Source organism: Marmota flaviventris, chromosome 11 (genome assembly GCF_047511675.1).
Source record: "Marmota flaviventris isolate mMarFla1 chromosome 11, mMarFla1.hap1, whole genome shotgun sequence".
In the NCBI taxonomy this organism is placed as follows: Eukaryota; Metazoa; Chordata; class Mammalia; order Rodentia; family Sciuridae; genus Marmota; species Marmota flaviventris.
In genome coordinates this window covers 13,745,241-13,757,245 of record NC_092508.1, presented here as the reverse complement: position 1 = coordinate 13,757,245, position 12,005 = coordinate 13,745,241, and positions in this window count along the sequence as shown.

Genomic DNA, 12,005 nt, shown 5'->3' with positions numbered 1-12,005 from the left:
AACTATATTTTAAGAAAATAAATAACCTTTTTATTTTGGAATAATTTTAGTTTTGCAGCAAAGTTGCAGAATAATATGGAAAGTCCACAACTTAGAAATTAACTGTGGCACCTTATCACTCACTAAACTCTAGACTTCATTTGGATTTCACTAGTTTTTCTCCTGATATTTCTTTTCATTCCAGGGGCCCATTAAAGATACCCATTGCATTTAGTCATCGTGTCTCTTTGGTTCCCCTCTGTTATGTGACTGATTCTCATTCTTTTCTCATTTCTCATGACCTTGACAGTTATGAGAGCCAGGAGTTTTGTAGAATATCCCTCAGTGTGTGTTTGCCTGGTGTTTTCTCATGATGGATTGGGCTTTGGGGGCTTGGGATGGTACCACAGAGGTGAATCTCTCAGCTCTTCTCGGCATGTCCCACCTGGGTCACATGATGCCCATGTGACTCATCGCTAGTGATGTTCCCCTTGATCATTCAGTTAAAGTACCATTTGCCTTATTCCAACACAACTCTACTGCAAAGTCAGTTTCTCCCTTTCTGTCTTCTATTCTTTGGATGCATGACCCTAAATCCTACTTACTTACTTAAAGTGAGTTAAGTCCTTCTCAAGGTGAGCAAAACTCTCCCTTCTGGAGGTGGGGATATGTGCTTACATTAAATGAAACTCTTGAGTATGGAAGATTTGTCTCTCCTCCTCTCCTTGTCTATTTCAGTTATGTATTTATATCAATGTGGACTCCTGTGGGTTTATTTTATAATTGTGTTATAAAGCAATACTTCACTATTCATTTTGTAGCCCCCAAATTCCCAGCTTTGGCTATTGCAAGCTCTTCCTGTGTCCCTTTTTCTGGAACAATTCCATGCCCAACTAAGGAGCTCTGGTTCCTTTTATTGGAGGAAAGTATTTATAAATAAACCTAGATCCTGGCCCTGTGTGCGCTTGTTGCTACTGAGGCTAGGAACATTTTTGAATGTTAAAGTTTTGGTGCCTATTTTATGTGGATAGGTATGTAATGATCCACTCACTCCCTCTTTATTTCTATGCCTCTGTTGTCCTAGATGTATTATCTGATTTATGCACAAGAAAAGGTTTTCTTTTCTTTTGTAAAGTGACTTTCACTTTTTAAAAATAAATAAATAAAGGTGTCACCTTACTGAAATTTTATGCCCCTTGCCTCTTATTCATGGGAAAATATACAGTGAATCACACTGTAGCAATCCAGTCAGCTCAATGTACCATTCTAGCTGATACCTATTAACATACTAGGGTGAATGTTCATATAATAAATTGTATACTCAGATAAAAACCTGGCAACACACCAGTGGAGGGCTGCTGACATTCTGCAGCATGCTGGTTGCCAACAAGTCTGCTAAGGATAGGGTTGTTTATCCATAAATACCAACCCCTTTTCTGCTAGCAGAAATCTGGATTTTGTTCAGGCACCTATTCATCTGTCTCTTTGCTACCTGTTTTGGAGAAAATCTTGGTTAATCTTGCCCAATCATGGCTGCTGGTGATCTGCAGCAGACTTTGAGTCAGTGAGAAATAACTGCCTCGCTCCCCCCATTTTAAACTCTAATTTAATTTCTAATTAAGCATCAAAACCAAACATTTTATTCTGGTAATGATTATTTGAAATGCTATTTTTCCAATCCTGAGATTCAGTTGCAGTATCTAATGTTACATTCATTTAGATAAGAAATAAACAACCACAAAAAAATCACCATTCAGCAAATGAGACATGATTTTCTTTTATATTCACTCGATTACTGCATGTAACATAAAAAACCATAGGAAAATAAAATCCAGATAGTAATGCTGTTTGAAATAGCTTGCATACACTTTACCAAAGTGCGACTTTCAATTAAATTATATAGTGAACATATATAACTGTTCTTTTCTACACAACATAATGGCAAAGCAATGACAGAAATTCAAAATTCATAGAGAAACACTGTTAATGGATGACACCAGTGAGATTTTCAAGTGTGGAATGTTGACAAACAATAGCTACATAAGTCAAATCTTGGACTCCTCCTGGGAAGATGTAATTAAAATTATATTTGGGGTATGCTTGAATTACTAGTATGTATATATAAATCTTTATAGGTTCTCAGAGCTGGGAAACTGACAGTGAGGTGCAACCAGCCCTACGTCCTAAGTAATGACCCAGGAAATATCTAGGACACCTGCTCCTCCTTTTTTCTTTTTAGATTTAGTTGATATACTCTTAAAAAATATAAATGAATCATCAGACTAGTTATTCAATCCCAGGCCTATACATAGATCTGTTTTTGAAATTTTATTACACATTCATTTTTAAATTATTTTAATTGTACAAATTTGTAGTATTCCATGTGATAATTCAATACATGTCTGTAGTATATAATGGTCAAATCAGAGTAGTTAACATTTCCATCTCCTTAAACATTCAAAAAATTTTTTGATTAACACATTGTAATTTTAGGTATCTATGTGGTACAGTGTGATATTTTAGTACATGTATAAAATATATACTGATCAAATTAGCATAATTAATATTTCCATCTCCTTATTTATTACTTTGTATTTGGAGACTAGCTTTGGGCCACTCTCTTCTAGTTATTCATAAGATACTTAATTGGTTATTGTGAAGTATGTTCACACATTTATGTCTTTTCTCTAATTGTGTTTGGGTACCTGTCATCTAGTCTCCTACCACCCTGCTTCTCAGACTCTAGAGATTACTATTCCGATTTTGATCAACTTTCTTTTGAAAAACATCCACATCTGAGAGAGAACATGTGAAATAGAACCCCTTTTAGAGCCTGAGTTTTCAGGGCATATTTGTTGCTACAGTATAACGTGACCACATTAGCTTTTCAGGGCTTTTAGAACAAAATATCCCAACCTGGAGGCAGGGGTGGGGGCAGGCGGGCAGAAATCCACTCTCTCACCTTTCTGGCAGCCAGAAGTCTGAAATCAAGGTGTCAGCAGGTCTGTGCCCTCTGATGGCCCAGAGAAGAATCCTACCTGGCTTCTCCTTGGCGTCCAGTCATTGCCACAATCCCTGGTCTTCCTTGGCTTGTAGCTGCACCACTCCAATCTCTGCCTCCATCCTCGAAGGTCTTCTTCTCCGTGTGTACCTGTTCCTTGAGATGGTCTTCTTATAAGGGCACCAGTATTAGACATAGGGTCTTTTCCCCGATCCAGTATGGCCTCCTCTTTCATTACACCCACCAAGACCCCATTTTTAAATAAGAAACATTCTAAGGTTCCAGGTGGACAGGTATTTTGGGGGACACTATCCAACCTACTACAGTGGCTGAGGTAGGATATGATTAATCACACACAGCAGCACTTCCAAACCATCATCTCTCTCCTACCTGACCCTAGAGCGGCCCTGGGACTCTCACCTCTTCACTCTCCTGTCCCTCTTTCCCCTTTCCTCTTTCAGCCTGAATAGCCATTGTTTTCTCACTGCCTCACCTTTTCTACCCACCTCTCTGTACCACCTTTCCAAACATTCATTGGGATTCAGGATGGCAACAACAATGGGCACTGGGCTGGCCAATGCAGAACAACCTTAGGAGGTGTAGTGAAGGGGAGGAATCGAGGAGCAAAAGCAAAATATAATGGGGCAGTGGAAGTGGAAGTCAGAACTCTCAAGTCAAGAGGCTGTCCCAATAAAATTTGCATTTTAATTTACATTCTGACTCTAGCTTGGGTAGGCAAGGGCTTAGGTCCCAAGGCCACTGGGTTGCTATTATAGCAGTGCTGAGTGCATGGACATGGGTGATAGAGAGGAAGACCAGTAGAGGAACACTCAGGGGCCACGTTGACAGACCTAGGAAGGGCAGGTGAGGGAAAGCCTGTCAAAATCTATGGATCCTTTGGAAGATGCACATTTAAAAATTCTTATATATATTTGTACGACTCCTGATTGCAGACTCCCCAAACTTGCCCTCACTACTGAGGTTCACAGTACTGGCTCCTGAAGAATCCTACAGAACTCTGGATGCATTGCTTCTTTCATCTGAGCTTCTGGGCTCAGATGAGCGGCAGCCAGGCTGAGGTTTCTTTGCAAGGTTGCCTGGAGTGGTTTAGCACTGCCCCAAATGAGGGAAGCCATCAGCTTTAACAGTCAGGTACCTCCAAGGAGCAGAATCCTTGCTATGTGGAGGTGGTCCAAGAGGACAGATGAGAAAAGGGCTTACTTACATACTTGAATTTTCCAAAAACAATGAACAGGGAAGAGATGCTTTTTCAAAGTGGGGAAATTCAGTGGGAGGCATCTCCCCAGTAATAGGAAGTCCAACACAGATGCTGAGAAGTGGAAGTGTGTGTAAGAGGGAGTGGGGCCTGTCAGTCCCTATGATCCCCAGCCTGAGTGCATGTAGTCAAGACCTCAGACCCTGGTGACCTGTGTTGCAGGTGAATGCTACCAACCTGTGTGCCTGTGTGGACACTCACTGCAGCCTGTCCCACACCACATAGAGCCGGTCAGCAAAACACACTGTGCTGCTTCCTGTGTTATGATAACATGCTCAGGCTTGGCCCTGTAGCATTTAGGAACTCTGAGACCCATAGACTGGTAAAGAGGGAAAACGGGCCCAATCAGACTGGACTGGGGACACAGGAACTGAGAAAGCCGAGAGTGGCCATTTCTTAGTTACTAGGTAAGATAGGTTTTAATTTGGCCTGACATTGGAAGCCAAGTGATGCAGTTCGGTGGCTGAAATAGCTCTCATCACTTTAGCAGCATTTTTAATCCAGGAAGGGTGCATTTGGAATTAAATAATATTATTGATAATTGCTTCTTGGGTTGAGGGTCAGGATTCAGTTCACCGGAAAGAGAAGAGGGAAGAGGGGCTAGGCGGGTGTTTAGGGTTCTGGTCGATCAGTGAATGGAGGACCCAGCAGGAACCCGGATGGACATAGTGACTGGGCACACAAAGTGTTGATTGTGAGTGGGGCTGTCGCTTACGTGGGGAGTGTATAGGTATTCAGAGACTCTGGGGATTTTTTTATTTTTTTTAATGTATGCTCAGGACCAGACATGGAATGTGACCCTAGAGTTTGGGGGCTGCTGATGTGTTGCCGGGCTTGCTTCCCATTGGCTCATAAGTTCTGCCTGAATGACCCAGCAGTCAACAGCAGGTCTCCTGTCTTACAATGGACACGGGGATCATAGCTGAGATTTAAGACCAGGCCCAAGTTCCTGCAGACTTGACTCTATTTCTCATATACTCTCTTGGGGCTCTGGCCTTGCACCTTCCTCCAGAACCCTGTGAAGCTTTTCATTAGACTAAGCACTGAACCCTTTCTCTACCTCCAGCACTAGGTATCCATACCCTTGGGAGTAGAGTGATTTTTTTTATCCTGGGTCCTGAAGCCGGAATGCCTTGTCTGACTTCTGTTCTGATGCTTCCTGTGCATATATTTTTTTTACTCTCTGAGTCTCTTCATCTGTAACTAGGAAACATAACCCTAAAGCAAGGACAGTTGAAAGAATTAAATGAGATTGTGCAGGCAAAGCACTTGACATCAGATCTGACATACAAACATTACTTGATGTTATTGTTATCTTTCATGACTTGCTGATTCAGTTGGGGGCTGGTCTTGCCGAAATGGCTGTTTGCCAGCCTTCCCCTTCCCCCTTCTGATTGTGACTGCCTCTTCCCACATCTGGGATGCTGAGAGTCTAAAGTATTTCCAATTTCAAATGACTTGGTGTCCTCTGGTGAAACTTGGCCACTGGTATTTGCATGAAAGGACATTTATATGCATTTACCTTTAAGAGAGATGTGGATCAACCCCCAATTTACTTCAGTGTGAGTCTTCCTTTTTTTCCGCATGTCCACCCTGAATAGAGACTAAGTGGGCTTTGCCTCATCTGGAAGCACCGTGAGGGGCAACCCTCTTCTTTCAAAAATGCTTGCTAAAGTCTCAGTGCTCTCCTTCACTGGTTGCAGGATTAGGAACAGGTTTAAGCTTATGAGAAGATATTTATAGGAAGGGTAATGACAGTCAGTAATAATAGCACAAAACTAAATTAAATAATTATAAGAAGAAAGAGTCCATTAAAGCAGAAATAAGAGAATACAGAGATTGTCCAACTAGAACCAGCTTGGAAAATACAAAAATTGGGACATTTCTCGGTGTCCTTGAGGATTCATTAAGATTTAGAGTACAGGAATGTTAACATTGGCAAACACCCTTTTGGGGCCTGTCTGAGACCCATAGACTGGTAAAGAGGGAAAACGGGCCCAATCAGACTGGACTGGGGACACAGGAACTGAGGGGCAACCCTCTTCTTTCAAAAAGAGGGTTTATGTCTATGTCAGTCTATGTCTGTCTTCCTAGGGAAATAATAATTAGTATGGCATTTTTATTTTTTTGTTTGGTTATAAAAGCTGTCCTATATCTTTATAATAATCTCTTTTTTGTTTAATTTAGTTACAGGTCATTTATGTGCTGTAAGCAAAGAACCCCCAAAGATTCTCTAACACAGTGTCCTCTAGGAGATTATCAGACACTACAAAACAATTCCCATATAATCTTCTAAAAATGAAATTTTCTTGCTTTAAAGCATTAATGTAATGCTGATTATTGGCAAGGAGAGAGTTGTAACATTTGGGGGGAATCACCAGATGGTGACATTACATATAATTTCCTAATCCAATTTATCTCAAGGTGTTTGTTTGCTAAATCTGGAGAATATGCTTAATCATCAGTATTACCTTAGAGCACTACCTTTAAAAACCCAAGCTACAGAATATCTTGTGGGGACAGAATTTGGGTGTAATGAAAACAGTTCTTTTGGCAATGACTCAGGTATATACCCTAACTTCAAACAATTTATGTGCAAAATGTCTAAAGTCAAACAAATATTCTCAGGAGGGAAGTATTTCCTAAGTGGATGCAGACAATATGTAGATTTTATTACAGCTCTATCAGGAACAAATGACTTACACATTGCTGTTGCTTACACATAAAACTTTCACAGATCATAACAAATGCTTTCTTCACACAGTGGGCACTGCTCTCAGCAAAACCCATAAGTGGTAGACTCTGGTCTGTAGCCAAGTGGGTGATGGGGAAAAAAAATTTCCTTTGGATAATAAGGAAGATTGAAGATTAAATTATCATAGTGATATAGGAGTTAAAAAGGTTTTCCTCATTTGTAATGAGTCTATGAATACTTTTTTTTTTTTTTTTTTTTTTACATTTTTGACCAGTTATTTTGGTAGATCAGACCAAAAGAAGGAGGAAATCATAACAACAAATCCCAATATTTCTGTTAGGAAGGCTCACTCACAAATATCTGCATCTACCAACAGGAAACTAAATTTTATTATTAAGTATGTATTTCATGTTTCTCATCTGCTTCCAGTTCTGATTTCCCCCTCTTTCATTAATGTATCAGTTAGCTAGTGCTGTGTAACAAAGCACTCCAAAGGTTGTTGCTTAATGCAGGAATTATTATTTAGCTCACGAGACTGTGAATCAAATGTGTGCTTCAGCTGCTCTCATCTGGGCCTAATCATGCATCTGTGAGATTGATAGGCCAGCCAATTTTGACTTTCCTGCCGTTGGCTCTGCTATCACATGTTTGGTTCAGTTGGATGTAGAATGGTCTAAAATGTTCTTAGCTGGGACAGCAAGGGTCTCATCTATTCATCTTCCAACATGTAGACTGGGCTTAGTCACATAAACATCCCAAGGACTCAGAACTGTTGGCCCTCAAAGACTTTTAGCTTGTCACGAGAATCTATGAAATCATACAGCAAACCATCTGCCTATACAGAGGCATAAAAATGCTAGTCTGATTTTTTTGGTGTAATGTCACATGAGAAGAATGGTTGGAGAGGGACACTGAACCAGATAGGAGATAAGTGTGTGTGTGTGTGTGTGTGTGTGGGGGGGGGGGAGAGAGAGAGAGAGAGAGAGAGAGAGAGAGAGAGAGAGAGAGAAAATTCATGTAGGATGAATATCAGAAAGGACCTTAGGGATTTGGCAAATTAGAGGTTTCAATGCAACTTCAGTATAGAAAAAAATGGGAAGGGAAGTTAGGTTTAGAGACATGTTTAGCAATTTTATCCCTTTTGATATTCTATGAGAAATGCAAGCAAGGAATGAAATTGCCATTAAGTAACTTTTTGGCTATTGAACCATCCATTTTAAAAAACAACCATGTGAGATGGACCTACGTGGAGTCCTAAGACTTATTTGGATTAAGCATTTAGATTTCTAAAGGAAGTCAGTTTAAAAAAAAAAAAATAAAGCTCTATCAAACCAGAGAAAAAGTGAAACATGGTTCTTCCCTCCTCAGGAGGACAATCAGTCATGGATGCTCAGTGCTTCCTGAGCACTGTCAGTTTCAACATGTCCACATTTTGAGAAAGAGTGGTGTTCTTTGAAGACTTCATGAATTTAGTTTCTTCCAACTATCCTTGGAAATGTAAAGAAATAATATGTTGATAGCTTCTACAGGTATAATGCTGCCAGTCTGAGATGGCTCCTCTGAGTGCGCAGGTTTGTCCTCCCATTTCTATCCCAATAGTGTCAGTGTCTGGGATCTAGAATCCCCGCAGAATGAGGGGGAGGGCCTGGAAGCTAAAGCTCATGGCCTTGAAAGTTAGCCCAGTCTAAATTCAAATCCTGACTTCACTCCTGACCAACTATGTGAACTTGGGCACATTCTCTTACCTGACTGAACTTGTTTAAGATCTTAAACTGGGAATGATAGTTCTTTCACACCAAATTGTTGCAAGGATTCAAGGTAATATATAATCAGTATTAAGCACATGCTTATTTTAGACTCCCCAGAAGAGGCAACAGAACTAGCATTTATTGAACTGGTGTCAAGATATCATAGGATTCCCAAATTTGGGCAAATGAGTTTGCCTAAAGTCCAGTTTCAGGAAGTCACTGAACGAGCAGAGAGACCTCTACTTTTCTTACTGCTTATAGGAGAGAACCAAAGGCATATCTATCAGTGTGGGTGCAAAACTAACTGTACCGTTGGGACCGTTGAAAAATAAATCAATCATCAGCTCTAGTTTTTATTTTGCATATCCTTATTCCGGATCTCAAGGCACTTAAAATTTAGCTGGAAGTCACCAGAAATCATTAAAATGCAATCACACTCAAAAGCTGAGTGTGGAGTTTAAGGGCAGGAGAGAACAAGTGGAGACAAATCAAGGCTGAAGTGGATCAAGGAGGTTAGATGGGTTTTCAATATATAGACATGACAAAGAGAACATTCTGGAAAATGTCTGTAGGTGGATATAGACAAGGAAATAAGCCAAATATTAGAGAGAGAGGGATGGAGGCTGATCAAATAAGGAAAAGGAAGATGACGGAGGGCTTTGAAAGCCAGGCAGAAGACCCTTAAAGGAGCAGGAAACTGCAGTATCATCAACTTCTGAATGAGTGAGGGAATTGTGAAAATCAGTGCTGTCTAGACCTCTAGAGTGCCCAGGCAGGGCCTGGAATTAGGTGTTGGTCAGCAGGGAGGAGTCCACAGTGATGGAAGCTATCCTAATGTGGTGGGGGAGGGACGGGGAGGAGAAAGTCACAAGAATGCTTCACTGTTAGGAAATTGGACAGCTGTAGATTCTGGGCCCAATTTTGTCCAGATGGACCCAGCACTATTCTGACTCAAATAAGGCAAAGATTCAGAAGGCAAAAGCTGCCCAGGGTTCCGGCTGTGTGGGTAGAGATCATCTTTCCTTACTGTCAACTTCTCCGAAACCAGGACATTGCCTATTAGATGCTTACAAACAATGCCACATCCTTCGAGTGTTTAAGAAATAGAAATGAGAACAGTGTGCCTCCTCTGGAAGCTTGTACCACAGCCACAGTTTCCTTTATATCCAAACTCTACAATAAGACAGAAGACAGTTCCTCTCCCTCTTCTTGGGCAAAGGCCAAATAGAAAAGTAGAATGTGGGCAGGAATCGCATGGGTCATCCCCTCAATTACTAATGTTCAGTTTTGCCTTCTCCAGACTGTCAATTACAGATAAACTGGCCCACACAACATTGTAGGGAAGACTCAAGGTCAAACGAGTCCTCTGATTCAAGCATCAGTGGGTTTGTGATGCTATACTTTTCTGCCAAACTAAAGGATGAAAACTTAAATGTTTTTTCTGTGAGTTCTAAATAGGTGACATCCATGTCTCCAGGCTGGCCCTCAGCATGGAACAGAGAGGAAAGGCTGAACTTAAGAAGCCTGAGAGTTGTGACAAATTCCTTTTTTCATCAGATGTTTATCATGGCAGGTGTAGGTGAGGAAAGTAGTCCCCCCACTCCTTATCCTCAGAGGGCATGTTTCAGGACTGCCAGTGGATGCATGAAACTTCAGATAGTAGCAGATCATTCATACCACACCCCCCAACACATACATATTATAGACTTTAATTTAAATAAAAATGTCAGTAAGAGATTAATGACAATAACTAACAATAATGGAACAATTATAACAATATTCTGTAATGAATTTTATGTGAATGTTGCATTTTTCTCTTAAAAGAGTCAAGACAAATCTTAATATTTTGATACTGCAGTTGACTACACGTCACTGAAACCCAGGAAAGCAAAGCCAAGGATACTCACTTGAGTAATACTAAAAGAAGAGCAATCTTAAAATCTTAAACATGAAAATTTACCTGCAAATTCTTGATTCTCTGCAGGAATCAACAACTTAAAGCAAATTATAAGTCATTCCAATCCATTTATTCAACTAGCAATTACAAAGGGCCTGACTAGGCATGGGGAATAAGAAATACTTCAGCAAATGACCCAAGTCCCTGTTCATACAGGGTTGACATGAGAGTGGGGGAAGATAGACAACGGCCTATGAAAATATACTGTCAGGTTGTCAAAGCACCGAGAAGAAAAAAATCTGGGAATGGGATAGGAAGGAACAGAGTTGGTAACAGCTGTGTGCTCTTGTAGACCTGATGCTAAGGGCAGCCTCTCTAATAAGGCTTATCTGGGGGAAGTGAGGAACCAAGCCAGGTGGACACCTAGTGAGGGAGTGCACCTTGCAGAGGGGATCAAGACATAGGGTTGCCAGGTAAAATATAGGATGCCCAGTTGAATATCATATTAAAAAATTTTTAGCAGAAGTATATCCTTAATATTTCATGATATATGATTAAAAAATTTTAGTTTATCTAGACTTATACTTGAACTGAACCTGCTACATTTTCATCTATGGAATGTGTCATTAGGCCCTTGCTAGGTCTGGAGGAAAGAGTGTACTTGATGGGCTTAAGAAACAGCAAAAAGGTCAATGATCCAATAAGGGGAAGACAGATAGGAGATGAGGTCCTAAAGCGGGCAGGTGGCTGTGTCACAGATGACCTTTGTGGCCAACTATGAACACTTTGACTTGAAGTGTGATGGGAAGCCAGTGCAAAGCTTAGAACAGAGAAGTGTCTGGATTCATTCATTCAATTATTCAATGAATTCCATTCAATACTCATTCAATTAATTAGTGAATGCCTATTTGTTTTATTAAACCAGGGCAATGTTAGGATCCAGTTCCTGCTTTCCAGGTGCTCACCCACTCTGTAGGACATAATGCTTAACAAAGCAGTAAGCACTGACATACATATTTAGGTCTACACAGGTGGTTCAGTCCAAAGTACCACAAGTGGATGGGTAATGTGGACCAGAAAAGTCTGCAAAGCATTTTGGAGAAGGTTGGACAAGCTGGTCAGGAAGGACAGGAGAGAAGAATCATCTCTTCCTCCTATTTCAAGAATGTGGACACCGTCCTCTAAAATGTGAATGGAGCTTTAGGGGCATTGTAGCCTCTGTGTCCAGTGTTCCCTCAGGACAGTTCCTTCTCAGTCATCAAGTATTGACAGAGTATCCAGGATCAAATGGATTCCAGGGTGAGCAGCTACACCTCAAGAAATGGCCAGAGGATTGGATTCTCTGAAACAGAGTCAGTGTGGATCTTCTCCATTGTAATACCCGACATGCACAGCCCTTGCCTGGAGTA